The 14,847-nt window shown below is 52.1% G+C and overlaps 1 protein-coding gene across 1 annotated transcript in view; it reads left to right on the top strand.

Annotated features, from left to right (window-relative positions):
• The window catches only part of SLC66A2 (solute carrier family 66 member 2), a 48,283-nt gene that overhangs the window by 19,855 nt on the left and 13,581 nt on the right, over positions 1–14,847 (top strand). The gene's annotated exons all lie outside the window — the stretch shown is intronic.

Below are 14,847 nucleotides of genomic sequence, written 5' to 3'. Positions count from 1 at the left end.
GCAGTGGGGCCTGGAGGTGTGACGGGACACGACGAAAAGCCTCCTGCAGCCAGGAGCCAGGAAGGCCAACCAACCAGCTCCCACGAGGAGGCTCACCCTGCCCGGGGCCGCCTTGGGACGTGATGAGCTCACCTCCCAGGTAGCACTTTTGAATGAGGGGCGTGTCCCCTCTCAGTGGTCAGTCCTGCCCAGCTAGGGGGTCGGTGGGGCTTTCGGCTGGGTCTCTGAGTCTCTGGGCCATGGCCTGCCTGCTTTGGGCGAGGGTGGTGTTGGGGGCATACGGGATGAAAGGTGGCTTCGAAACGTGGACCAGGCTCTGTAGGCTGAGAGGACATTTATACTCGTGCACCAGATCGCTGGCTACCCTCGCTGAGTCCTGTGTCGTCCCTGGTCATTTGGATAAAGTGAAGCTGGGGGCCAGGAAGGGTCCGCACCTGGGTGCGCTTCCCTCCAGGTCAGCCCCTACCTGGAACCCAGCCGGACCGTGCCCTGGGCTTTCTCAGATGGCCCTGTGCTCCCATGGGGGCTGGCACACCCTCTTTCTTTGCTGGAGGGTGAGCCCTGGACGTGGGCTCGGAGGTCAGGGCTGTGTCCCAGGACCCAGCGGGCACTTCAGAGTCATATAAACAGGTGAATGAGCCAGCAGTGGGGTTAAGAGCCGCGTTTCAGTTTGAACCAGGGCTTTGAAGGGATGGAAAGTTGGCACGTGAGGGTCTTCTGAGAACGGGGCCATCCCGAGGGTGGTCTTGCCCCCGGGAGTGGGGAGCGTGGGGAGCCCCCTTGGTGGTGTTCCCGCCCCGGGGCTCGCGCGCTCTCCCCATGGGGCGGGGGCCGGAGCGCACGGGGCCCTCCGGCGGTCACTCGTGTCTTCCCGGGAGCGGGTCGCACGGGGGCGCGCGCGGGCCGCCAGGCTAGGATTGAGCGTCAGTTGCTGCGGAGCCGTAACTGCCAGTGGTGAATAGGGTCTCGGCTTTAATGGGAGGGGCGGGCCCCGGGCTGTGGGCGGGACGGGTCCGGGCCCCCCTGGCGGCCCGGGAGGCGGTGGTGGCGGTTGTGCCGGTTTTCCGTGGCCTTGGACGGCTACGCGAGGAGCGGACCCGACGGCCGAGTCCGGTGGCAGCAAACCGGCCTCGGCATCGGCCCTGCTACCGGCCAGGCCCAGGCGTCCGGGGTCAGAGGGCAGTGCCCACAGCGTCCCCAGAAGCCTCCTTCCTCTTTGAAATGTGACCTCACGATTTGAGAGGACCAAGTTATTGCATTGAGATAGGTGAGCGGTTTGTGTATTTTTAAAAATCAACTCCGTGGAGGTGCAGTTTACATACAGCGGAGCCCCACCTGGAGGGCGTGCGCTCTAGACAAGTCGCTGGGGGCGCAGGGGGCTCCTGGGCCGGCCGGCTGGTGCGTGTCCCTCGCAGGTACCCGGTGAGGACCCGCGATCCTGCCTGGGGAGGGGCCCGTGTGCCGGCCGGAGCGGAGGCCCAGGAAGGGCTGCCCGGACACGGCTGCAGGTTGCGTGCGGCGGTACCTGGGGTGTCTGAGCGCTGTTCCTGCTTTTCTCTCGCTAAGGAAAGCACCAGGCTGAGTGCGGCGGCCCAGGTCGGCTCCGTGGCGCAGCAGCTTTTGTGTCTGGAGCCGCATTCGGAAACCTCCCCTGGGTCTCTGCTCTTTTCACCGGTGGCCGGTGTACACCCTCTTAGGCCAGATGTCTTCCATATTCGTTTGGAGCATACAAACGCAATCTGATAAGAAACCGAGGCTTTCTTGCCACTAGGACACAGTCTCCTGGTGCAGATTCTCCAAATGGTAAATCACGTCTTAACCCAGAAGCGATCGGACTGAACAAGGAAGGGATGGATTTGTGGATCCAGGGAAGCCTCAGACCTTCCGAGTAACGTTTCAGTAATTGGGAAGCTTCAGGGATGTGCTCGTCACCACCAGGTGTCTTTAGAGGCAGGTAGGGAGCAGTGAGCTGGATGCATCTGAGGCGACACGCGGCTCGGCCCCCAGTCCTGGGCGCCTCCCTTCAGCTCTCAATGCCTTGCTTTCAAGTCTTGCCTTTTTGTCTGGAAACCACATCCCGGGAGAAAGCATATCCTGCCTGAGTTTGGGGCTCGCTGCGGAAATGGTGACGGGGTGCAGTTTATGTTAACACCTCCGGTTCCTCGGGCATCCTCCTGGCGGTGTCCTGCCCGTGTTCCTGGGCTCTGAGCACCGTCTGCTCACGCCTGCACCTGCACTTGACAGACCCCGGCAGAGCAGGGCCCGGGAGCCCCAGGGGAGGAAGGTGTGGCTCCTTTGGAGGAGTCGGGGTGCCCGCCCTCCCCTGTGCCTGGGCTAGCACCAGTTTTTCTGAAAGGAATCCAGACCTCTCTTCTTTCTTAGCTTATTTTTTTAATTATTAATGAGAAAATCTTCTGACACAGGAATCTCTAAAGAAGTAGAAAAAATGTTTGGTCACATCTGATTACAGATCAGGAATTTACTTTTTATTAAGCAGCTTCTGTGTTCCTCTTAACTTTTTCTGACTAAACTCTGCAAATTTCATTTCATGCTTTCTATTCTACCCAGTGGTATCTTCAGCTGACATTTTTCCTTATATAATTCCTACTGTTTTCTCCCTACTGCTTGATTTAATTCACCGCAACACGTCAGTTACAGTTGATGGGTAGATGGGTCACTAAATGTATTTTAAGTTGTCCAGGATTCAGATGACGGCACCTAAAACTTGAAGTTTAAAAGAACTATTTTTAATTTCAGCATTAGAAAATATATTTACTAAAGTGGGTATTTACGTCTGTATCTCTCTATGAAAAGCAAATCATATATATGAAAAACTTTATTATACATTAACATTTATTTTTAAGATATAGTTTACATACCATAAAACTTACCCTGAAAATTTTTAAAGTTGAGATAAAAGTTACACAAAGTAATCCATTTTAACCATTTGAAAGTATACAATTCAGTGTTTTTTAGTACATTCACAGTGTTGTGCAGTCATCACCACTATCTAATTACAGCACATTTCTATCACCCCAAAAAGAGACTCCACACCTCCAATTTCCTCATGCCAAGCCCTGGCAACCACTAAACTGTTTTGCCCGTTTTGGACACTTCACATCAGGGAATAATACAATATATGCCTTTGTGTCTGGATTCTTTCACTGAGCATAATGTTTTCAAGATTCATCCAGTTTGGAGCATGTGTCAGTACGTCATTCCCTTTTTTTTTTTTTTTTTTTGCGGTACGCGGGCCTCTCACTGTTGTGGCCTCTCCCGTTGCGGAGCACAGGCTCCGGACGCGCAGGCCCAGCGGTCATGGCTCACGGGCCCAGCTGCCCCACGGCACGTGGGACCCTCCCGGACCGAGGCACGAACCCGCGCCCCCCGCATCGGTAGGCGGACCCCCAACCACTGCGCCACCAGGGAAGCCCCATCATTCCCTTTTAAGGCTGAGTAACATTCCATTGTATGGCTGGACCACATTTTGTTCATCCGTTCGTCCACTGATGGACATTTGGGTTGTTTCTACCTTCTGGCTGTTGTGAATAGTCCTGCTGTGAATATTCCTTGGAAGTCTTCATGTAGACATATGTTTTCAGTTCTTTTGGGCATTTACATAGGCGTGGAGTTGCTGGGTACGTGGTAACTCCATGTGGAATCATTTGAGGATCTGCCAGACTGCTTCTCAAAGTGGCTGCACCATTTTACATTCCCACCAGCTATGTATGACGTTTCCACTTTCTCCACATTCTCACCAAAACTTTTGTCTTGTTTATTTTCGCCACCGTAGTAACCGTGACCTGATGTCTCACTGTGGTTTTGACGTGCGTTCCCCTTACCATTAGTGACGTTGAGCATCTTTTCATGTGCTTGTCAGCCTCTCCCGGGAGCTGTAAGTGATGCTTGTTTTGTAGATTTCTCTGATTTAGCGTCCCTCAGAGCTTTTCTTGGCCCTGCCGTCTTGGGAGGTGACCCGGGACGCGTGTGTCTTCCCTGCAGCAGCCCCCATGCTTCCTCTCCTGGCCCCTGCATAACGGCCAGTGATTAGAAGAGTCAGGTCCTCAGGAGCCTTCCGGGCGCTGCCCTCTGGGGTTGCCTGGTCCTCGACCATCGCACTGAGGATGTGCCGAGAGCACATCCCCTGAGGGTTTCCTTAACTTCTTGCGAGTCCAGAAGGCAGAGGAGTGGACGGGCTCCAGCTGTTCTCTCATGGCTGCGTGACCTTGGACGAAGCCTGTGTGGGAAGTGGCCGAGGGCTGGGTTGTGGTGGGAGGAGCCCCTCAGAGGGTCGGTGAGGCCCTCTGCGCCGGGGCTGCAGCCCGGGTGGGGTCCGGACACTGGCAGGTCCCTCGTGTGAGGACGCGCGGACCCCTCCTCGCGTCCGAGGGAGCACGAGTGACAGTGACGGTCGGTCCGGGACCTGGGAGGGGCCTCGGTCTTAACCTCTGAACTGGGAAGCAGACCCCCTCCCTCGTGCAAGCAGGATGGCAGGTGAAACCGCACCAGTTCTCACCGACCCCACGTGCAGCTCCGGACACTTAGCCGTGGGGGCGGGCTTCCCGGGACGGAGGGCCTGTCCCCCTGCCGCGTGGCTCGCTCCTTGGGCCCCTCTGAACTCCCGCCCCGTTTAAGCAGCTCCGTTTTCTTTTAGCAGCTTTACTGAGGTCTGATCAGCGCATGATGAGCGCACTTGGGGTGCAGTTTTGGTCAGGCTGGGCATTATACAGCCTTCACCCAAATTAGGACTGTGAACATGACCGTCAGCCCCCAAATTTTCCTCTTCACCCCCAGGCCCTAATCTGCTTTCTCTCACTAGACATTCGTTTGCGTTTACTAGAATTTGACAGAACTGGAACTATACAGTATGTACTATTTTGTCTGGTTTCTTTCACTCAGCATAATCGTTTTAAAATTTGTCCAGGTTGTAGAGTATATCAATAGTTCATTCCTTTTCATTGTTGAGTTATATGGTTGCACTACAATTTGTGTGTTTATTAACTGGTTGATGGAAATTTGGATCGTTTCCAGTTTTTGACTGTTACAAATAAAACTGCTGTGAATGAACCCTTGCATACAGGTCTCTATATGAACATATGCTTTCTTTTCTCTTGGGTGTATACCTAGGAGTGGACTGGCTGGATCATATGGTAAGTGTATGTTTAATTTTTTAAGAAACTGTTGCACTGTCTTCCAAAGTTCTGTATCATTTCGCATTCCCACCAGCAGTGTGTGAATTCCAGTTGCTTTGCATCCTCATCAATACTTTGTATGGACCTTTTAAAAAAAATTTTTAGCCATTCAGATAGGTATGTGGTGGCATTTCATTGTTGTCTTAATTTGCATTTCACTAATGATGTTGAGCATCTTTTCATGTGCTTGTTTGTCATCCTTATATCTTCATTGGTGAAGTATCCAAATCTTCTGTCAATTTAAAAATTGTTCTTATTGAATTTTGGGTTTTTAATGTTTTGGATACAGGTCCTTTTATCAGATACATGGTTTGCAGTATTTTCTCCCCGTCTGTGGTTTGTCTTTTCATTCTTTTAGTGGTTTCTTTTGACAAGCAGAAGTTTTAAATTTTTATGAAGCCCAGTTTATCAGTTTGTTCTTTTATCGGTTGTGCTTTTAGTGTCAGGTTTAAGGCATCTTTGTCACACTCAAGGGCACAAAGGTTTCTCCCTATTTTTTTTCCTGGTGGTTTTACAGTTTTAGGTTTTACATTTAGATCTGTGATCTAATTATCTGTCAGTTAATTTTTGTTCACAGTGTGAGGTATGGCTCCAACTTTATTGTTTTTGCATATGGATGTCCAAAGACCGTCTTTTTTTCCCACTAAATCACCTTTGCATCTTTGTCAGAAATCAGCTGTCTGTGTGTGTGGGGTTCATTTCTGGACTCTGCTCTGTCGCATAGATTTATTTCTTGATTCCTGTGCCAGCACCACACTGTCCTAATTGCTGTAGCTTTTTGGTACTATGTCTTGGAATCAGGTAGTTTTAGTCCTCCAACTTTGTTCTCTGTTCTACATGCTTTGCATTTCTATATGAATTTTAGAATCAATTGTCATTTTCTACAAAAAGCATGGTAGGATTTTGATTGGGATTATCTTGAATCTATAGATTAATTTGGGGAGAATTGACATCTTTATGATTGTGTAGAAAGTGTTAACACAGCAGGCCTGGGACTGCTGTCCTTAGAAAAGCCCGCTTGCCAAGTTGGCCCCTGGCTGATGTCTGGGAACTTGGAGTTTGGCATACTTCCCATCATTCTCAGAACTGATGAGAGGGGCTTTCTATGCTTCAGCTGTCTGGACACCTGCTTTCCTTCTGGAAGTCTGGGATTTTGCTGTGTGCTAGGCAGAGGGTGTCTACGTGACCCGCCCCCAGTAAAAACTCTGGGCACCGAGCCCTTAATGAGCTTCCCTGGTCATCGTCTGATGCTGGAGGAATCCAGCTCATCCGAGGGACGGTCCTGGGAGAGGCTCCTGGGAGCTCATCACACCTGGAGTCCTCCAGATGCCGCGCCATCTGCCCTTTCCTTGGTGGATCTTGCTTTATATCCTGTGGTATAATAATCACGGCTGTGGCTCTGGAGGCAGCTGGGTGAGTCCTCCTGAAAGATCATCGGACCTGGGGATGGTCTTGGAGACTCCCGACACAGCGGTGTTGAGACCGCCAGTGCAGAAACACCGCGTAGCTCTCCACTTATGTCTGCTTTCATTTCCCTCAGCAACGTTTTGTAGTTTTCAGTGTGCCCATCTTGCACATTGTCAGATTTATCCCTAAGTATTTCATATTTTTTTATTACCGTATCATGTATGGTATTGTTTATTAAATCTCAGTTTCTGATTGTTCATTGCTAGTATGTAGAAATGCAATTTACTTTTTTTTTTTTGTGGTACGCGGGCCTCTCACTGTTGTGGCCTCTCCCGTTGCGGAGCACAGGCTCCGGACGCGCAGGCTCAGCGGCCATGGCTCACGGGCCCAGCCGCTCCGCGGCATGTGGGATCTTCCCGGACCGGGGCACGCACCTGTGTCCCCTGCATCAGCAGGCGGACTCTCAACCACTGTGCCACCAGGGAAGCCCGCAATTTACTTTTGTATATTGATCTGATAGCCTGCAACCTTGCTGAACTCGTTTATTCATTCTAGTGGATTTTAGTGGGATCCTTAGATACTTAATAGATAAGATCCTGTCATCTGCAAATAGGGACAGTTTTACTTCTTCCTTTCCCACCTGGATGCCTTTTCTTTCTTTCTTTCTTCTTTTTTTTGCCTGGTTGCTCTGGATAGAAACTCCAGCAGAGTGTTGATTAGAAGTGGTAAGAGTAAGCATGCTTGCTTTGTTCTTGATCTTAGGGAAAAGCATACTTTTGTTTATCCCCTGCCTACCTTAGTGTAACTGTCATACGGTTAACTTTACATGTGCTAAAGCCCCATGCTACATTGTTCTTATTTTGTTTAAATAGTCACTTATCTATTAATAAGATTTAAATGATAAGAAAAAAATCATATATATCCACCCACTTATTTACCATTTCCAATGGTCATTTTTTAAAATTGATTTATTTAATTTATTTTATTTTTGGCTGCATTGGGTCTTCATTGCTGCACACGGGCTTTCTCTAGTTGCAGCAAGCGGGGGCTACTCTTCGTTGTGATGCACAGGCTTCTCATTGCAGTGGCTTCTCTTGTAGCGGAGCATGGGCTCTAGGCATGCAGGCTTCAGTAGTTGTGGCACGCAGGCTCAGTAGTTGTGGCTCACAGGCTCTAGAGCACAGGCTCAGTAGTTGTGGTGCACAGGCTTAGTTGCTCCGCGGCATGTGGGATCTCCCCGGACCAGGGCTGGAACCCTTGTCCCCTGCATTGGCAGGCGGATTCTTAACCACTGCACCACCAGGGAAGCCCCCAATGGTCATTTTTGATTGGATGTCAGACATTGTGAATTTTACTTTGCTGAGTGATGGATATTTTTGTGAGCCTATAAATTTTCTTGAGCTTTGTTCTAGGGTACAGTTAAGTAACTTGGAAACAGTTTGATCTTTTTATTTTTAAAAAAGATTTATTTATTTATTTATCTTGTTTATCTTTGGCTGCGTCAGGTCTTAGTTGTAGCACACAGGATCTTCATTGAGGCAGGCGGGATCTTTCGTTGTGGTGCGTGGGCTTCTCTCTAGTTGTGGCGTGTGGGTTTTCTCTTCTCTAGTTGTGGCATGCAGGCTCCGGGGCCTGTGGGCTCTGCAGTTGTGGTGCACAGGTTCCAGAGTGCGTGGGCTCTGTAGTGCGTGCAGCTCATGGGCTCTAGTTGAGGCGGATGAGCTCAGTAGTTGTGGCATGCGGGCTTAGTTGCCCCGCGGCATGTGGGATCTTAGTTCCCTGACCAGGGATCGAACGTGCGTCCCCTGCACTGTAAGGCAGATTATTTACCTCTGGACCCCCAGGGACGTCCCAGTTTGATCTTCTTAGATCTTGCTTTTACGATTATTTCAGTGGAACCAAAGCAGTGCCCAGTCTGGGCTAACTGTTCCCTACTGCTGGGGCAAGTTGCCCCTGTGCTCTGCCTAACGCCTGTGCGTTTTGAGGTTTCCCAGGCTGGCTGGGGTGAGGGCTGCTAATGTGAACCCTCTTGGTTCCCTCGCTGGTGGGGGCCCCGCCGAGTCCTTGAGGGCCATTCTGCAGGTCCTCTGCCCCCATGCGGCCCTCCCTCCAGCTCCGAGACCTGCACACCCCACCTGCTCATTCCCAGACCAGCTCCTTCACTCAAGGGTGTCTGCCGGCTCGGCTGTGAGGGTCCCACTTCCTGTCCCACGTCCTGGGAACTCTCAGGGTACAACCGGGACAGTTTGGGGCTTTACCACACCTGTTCCCCATCTCACAGATCGCTGTCCTTCACTGCCCAGTGTCCAGGGTCTTACAAGGATATATTTTGCCCATTTTTGGTCCAAAACTCCACATATTTTGACCGTGTTTTGGTTGTTTGGGAGAGTAAATGTGGCCCCTTTGCCCCATCTTGGCTGGAAAGAGAAGTGGCAGCTCAGTTTTCACTTTTCCGGCCTTTGTATTCTTTTAAGCACCCCTAGCCGCTTAGGTGTAAATGCCCAGCTAGTATGGGTTTTTGTTCCTGTCCTACAGCCTGGAATTTGCCAGAGTGGAAGGATGATTAACCTTTCTTCTCAGGGCGGTGGTGACTGGGATGGGCTGTTCCCTCCGCTCCTTTGCTCTGGTGCGAGCTGCCACTGTGGGTGTCCCAGGGAATCCCCATGCTGTCCCCCTGCTGCTCTGGGGGGCCCTCCTTAGATGGCTCCGTTTGTGGTAAATGCATGAATTGAGGTGGCTTAGGGTGTGCTTGGCTTACGGGTGCCTATTTTTTAGGAAGGCCCTGTGCCTTGATTTTCAGTGAACATTGTAGGCTGAGTGAGTTGACAGGCTTGGATGGGGTTGGACGTTCCAGTTCAGTTGCTGGGCCACAGAGAGGGACAGTGACTGCATCTGAAGCCCACCGGCATCAAGTCACACTGTTGCCATGGAAACACAGCTGGTCATCTGTGGGGCTCTCGTCTTCTTTTTTTTTTTTAAATTAATTAATTAATTATATTTATTTTTGGCTGCATTGGGTCTTCGTTGCTGCGTGTGGGCTTTCTCTAGTTGCGGCGACCGGGGGGCTACTCTTCGTTGCGGTGCACAGGCTTCTCACTGCAGTGGCTTCTCTTTTGCAGAGCACGGGCTCTAGGCGCGCGGGCTTCAGTAGTTGTGGCACGTGGGCCCAGCAGTTGTGGCTTGCAGGCTCTAGAGCGCAGGCTCAGTAGCTGTGGCGCACGGGCTTAGTTGCTCCGCCGCATGTGGGATCTTCCTGGACCAGGGCTCGAACCCGTGTCCCCTGCATTGGCAGGCGGATTCTTAACCACTGCACCACCAGGGAAGCCCCTCTCATCTTCTTGATCTCATCACACTTTGCCTTCCTCTTTCGTCTCAAATATGTGATAAGTATTGTGAAAATGCATGTGAGGGTTCTTTTTCCTTCCTCTGGCAATTCACTGCTGTATCATCTTGTAAAGGGCCAGGTGCTCCCTGGTGCTGGTACTTTTTCCTGGAACTTCAGAAACGGTGGTCAACACAGCTCCTGGAAGAGACGATTCCCCTGCCTGTGATACAGGCAGAGACAGACTTCTGGGGAGCGGGCATCGATCATGACCGGTCCTCTCTCCCCGATGACTAGCTCCTATCCCACCTCCTCTGAGCCACACTTCCTCCTGCCCTTTCCCGTTCTCAGGGAGCTTTGTGCTCACCCCCCGGAGGGCGTGCCGCGGTCACTGTGCGGCGGTCACTGTGCAGCAGTGGCCTTGGAGGCACTGACCTCTTGGATCTTGTTTCCTGAGGCGGTAAAGTGCTGTTTGCCACATGAGCGCTGAGTCGGGCGGCTTTCCACCTCGGCCGGAATTCACGCTTACGGACGATGATGCCTGTTACAGTCATTCGGGCCTTTTGCAGAGACACCTTGAGTTACTCGTTCAGAACATGCTTACTTGGTCCCACCTCTTCCTGAGCATAGACCTGTGAGCAAGCTGCGTGCCTTTGTGTTTCGAAGCCCCTCGCACTCAGATGCGGGGCCCGGTGGCACTGCTGGGCCGCCCTCACGTCCCCCCACCGCCCCCCGCACGCCTCTGCCCCTGCCCGCTTCACTCACCCACTCGCCCGGCTGCCGGCTGGTTCCGAGTGTGGTCCTCGCGCGGGGACAGCACTTCGGCTGCAGAAGGCGGATGCTGGTCTCAGGTCGGGTTTACTGAAGGGGGGCACGTCCCAGCGACTGCGGTGGCTGTGGTGGGCAGCCCAGACCCTCGCCACCACCACAGCAGTGGGTGCTCCGGTGAGGGGCTGTTGGATGAGAATTTGACAGCTGTGATGCCTGAGCGCTGCTGTCGGACTCTGACCCACGTGGTTGAAGCTTTATAAACCTGAACGGCAGGAATTACGCTCATTTCCACAGGTCATCACGGTGAGGCACGGTGGAAAGGGCCGTGTCTCCTAGGTTCCCGAAGTGAATTGTTGGCACCTAATCCTTCGGAGGGGGCAGTTTCCTGAGCATCGAGTCCCGGGAGCTGGCGCGCGCTGTGCGTCCTGCCGGCCCGCGTAGCCCCCCAGCCTGGCCCGGCTCGCCCGCCCAGGGCCCCCTGGCTGGTGCCAGGCTGATGGCAGGAGGCCGATCCGTCCGTCACGCTGGGGGTGGAGAGCGGGCGGGCGCTCGTGAGCCTGTACGCAGTCCTTGCTTCCAAAAGAAATTCTTTAGAAATGTATCCAAGAGGCTGTGTTTTCTGCCGCAGATGAGCTTAATTACATAAAATGCAACTTTGTGTTTTCGAGTGTAAACGCAGATTGCGCGCCAGACTTAATACAGTCACGTGCTTTGGCAAATGGCAGCCAGATAACCGAGCTCTCTGGAGGTGGCAGCTGGGCTCCCAGCCCCTCCGCGCTCCCACGGACGCCGTCCCCCCTCATCTTGACCCCACTTTTGGTCCTCATGTCCCTCCTGTGAGTCCGTCATGGTGAACGCAGGGAGGGAGGGGTCCTGTCCTCAGCGTCAGCTGAGCAGGGGGCTTGACAGGATGCTGACTCCACCGAGCGCCCGTGGGGTAACCTCGACCTTCTCTGTACCCTGTTTCTGGCATTTGTGTGGATGATTTTTTGGCTACAACGGCTTTGCAGAACCTGCCTGTGATGCAGCAGGATGTGGACCAGCAGACCAGGGGCCCGGGATGGCCTGAAGAGAGCTAGCGAGAAGTCGGAGGTGGCCACATGGGCCCCCTGCGGCCTCCCTGAAGCCAAGGTGAAGCCCCAGGCCTGACCCTCCCTGGGGGTGGGGGGCGGGCAGAGATGCCGTGACTCTGGCACGGCTCTGGGCACCATTCTTCTGTCCAAGCTCGCGCTGACGTCCTGTAGCCTCAGGACTGGGTGTACAAATATCTGTTCGAGTACCTGTTTTCAGTTCTTTTGGGTGTATGTCCGGAAGTGGAATTGCTGAATCAAATAGTAATTCTGTGTTTAATTTGTTGAGAAACTGCCGTCCTGTTTTCCGCAGCGGCTGCGCCAATTTACATCCCCCCCAGCAGTGCACGGGCTCCCTCTTCCCACCTCCTCACCAACACTTGTTATTTCATGTCTTTTTGATGATGACCATTCTGACAGGTGTGAGGTGACATCTCATTATGGTTTTGATTTGCATTTCCCTGATGATTAGTGGTGTTGAGCATCTTTTCATGTACCTGTCGGCCACTTGTATGTCTTCTTTGGAAAAACGTTTATTCAATTCCTCTGCCCACTTTCTTTTTAATTTTTTTATTTTTTAATAAATTCATTCATTCATTTATTTATTTTTAGCTGTGTTGGGTCTTCATTGCTGCACGGGCTTTCTCTAGTTGCGGCGAGTGGGGCAACTCTTTGTTGCGGTACGTGGTCTTCTCATTGCGGTGGCTTCTCTTGTTGCGGAGCACGGGCTTTAGGCGCACGGGCTCAGTAGTTGTGGCTCTCGGGCTCAGTAGTTGTGGCTCGCGGGCTCTAGAGCGCAGGCTCGGTAGTTGTGGCTCACGGGCTTAGTTGCTCCGTGACATGTGGGATCTTCCCGGACCAGGGCTCGAACCCGTGTCCCCTGCACTGGCAGGCGGATTCCCAACGACTGCACCACCAGGGAAGTCCCATTCTGCCCATTTTTAATTGGGTTGTTTGTTTTTTGATGTTGAGTGGTCTGGTTCTGTATCTGTTTTGGGTATTAACCCCTTATAAGATAGTAAATATCTCCTCCCATTCCATAGGTTGCCTTTTTATGTTGCCGATTGTTTCTTCTGCTCTGCAGAAGCTTTCTCTTTGTTTCTTTTTCCATTCACTTTTTAAAGGTTGCACTCCATTTACAAAGTATTGGCTATACTCCCTGTGTTGTACAGTACATCCCTGTAGCTGATCTTCCACCCAGTAGTTTGTACCGCGCACCCTCCCACCCCTGTATTGGACCCCCCCAAAAACTACTAGTTTGTTCTTTATATCTCTGAGTTGCAGAAGCTTTTTAGTTTGATGTAATTCCACTTGTTTATATTTGCTTTTGTTGCTTGTGCTTTTGGAATCATATCCAAAAAATCGTTGCCAAGACCCATATCAAGGAGGTTTTTCCCTAGAAACACAGAAGTTAAAAATTTTTGATGTAGTCCAATTTATCTATTTTTTCATTTATTGCCTGTGCTTTTGGTATATCTAAGAAATCACTAACAAATTCAGTATCATGATGCTTTCTCCCTGTATTTTCTTCTAAGAGTTTTGTAGTTTTATCTAGTATGTTTAGTCTTTGGTCCATTTTGAGTTAATTTTTGCACATGAAGGTAGGGGCCCAACCTCAGTCTCTTCTCAGAAACTTTTTTTTTTTTTTTTTGCGTTACGTGGGCCTCTCACTGTTGTGGCCTCTCCCGTTGCGGAGCACAGGCTCCGGACGCGCAGGCTCAGCGGCCATGGCTCACGGGCCCAGCCGCTCCGAGGCATGTGGGATCTTCCGAGATCGGGTCACGAACCCGTGTCCCCTGCATCAGCAGGCGGACTCTCAACCACTGCGCCACCAGGGAAGCCCTCAGAAACTTTTTGACAAGGGTTTTCTGGTAGCCATTTGCCAACTGACTTGCTCCCTGAGAACCTAAAATAGAAAGGCTTCCGATCGACTGACCACAGACCCAGCTTTCTGAAGTCCCCGCACACTCACCTGGTGTCCTCAGCCGTCCCTGTCCTGCCCGAGCTCTCAGCCCTGACCATGTTCTCCCCGCTCCTCGGGCACAAAGACAGGACCTAACTCGGCAGGCCTGCAAGTCCTCCCCTGCCACACCCTCTCGGGCCCTCTGTCTGGGACGCCTGTGCGTGGGCCCGCTGCTCCGTGTCCCGCCCCCCACACACGCAGGCCCACACACTGCAGCTGGGGCTTCTTCAGGGAGCAGCCAGGCTCAGGACCCTGAGGTCCTCGGGGAGGGGACCTCAGAGACGCAGGCCGTGTCCATTCCGCCTCTGGCGCCCCTGCCTGCCCTCCCCCTTCCCAGCTCCGATGCCCAGTGTCCTCACGTGGGGGACCTGGATGTGGGGGACAGGGCGTGTGGTGCAGCCTGGACCCTCCCCCATGGCACCTCCCGGCCCCCTGGACGGCCGACTCCTGGTGGTCTCGCCCATGCTGGCAGCCCTTGCTGGGCCTTTTCCCGAAGGGGTGCCAGGCTCTGGACCCTACCAGTCTAAGGACTGGGTCAGGCTCGGCACATCATGCCCTCCCCGACTCCCTCCGTGTTTATCCCCATTCCCTGACCTTCCCGGCCACCACGTCTGTGCCCAGGACCCCCGCGTGTCTCTGCCAGAGCCCCGGAACCTCATGTGAACTGCTCATTTGTGTGAGTGCTTGTGAATTTGGTTTTGGCAGGACACGTCTGTGCAGCAAACAATAACATCATATCAGCTAAGTGTGTGGTGATATCGTACATTTTTGCTGGGCCCTTATTATGGGCTGGGTACTTTTGAGATTCATAACATTAACTCATTTAACCAATAAAACAACCCTAGGAGGTAGGGACTATTGTTCCTCTATTACATCTGAGGAAATGGAGAAACAAAATTAATCCAAAGTTGTAGAGGGAAGGAACGGGGATTCTAACCAGGAGAAGAGGTTCCAGAGGCTCTGGACCAGCCCACGGTACACTACCAGAGTATTTTAAGAAGAATTTAAGGGTTTTAGTGTCTTTCATGTGGAGCTAATATCTGTATCAAGGCTCTTTCAGAAATGCCGTAATGGAGGCAGATGGAGCCCACAGTTTACATCCTCCTCTCACTGGCCTCGGCT

Source organism: Hyperoodon ampullatus (genome assembly GCF_949752795.1).
Source record: "Hyperoodon ampullatus genome assembly, chromosome: 13".
In the NCBI taxonomy this organism is placed as follows: Eukaryota; Metazoa; Chordata; class Mammalia; order Artiodactyla; family Ziphiidae; genus Hyperoodon; species Hyperoodon ampullatus.
This window is presented reverse-complemented; position numbering and strand designations above follow the sequence as displayed.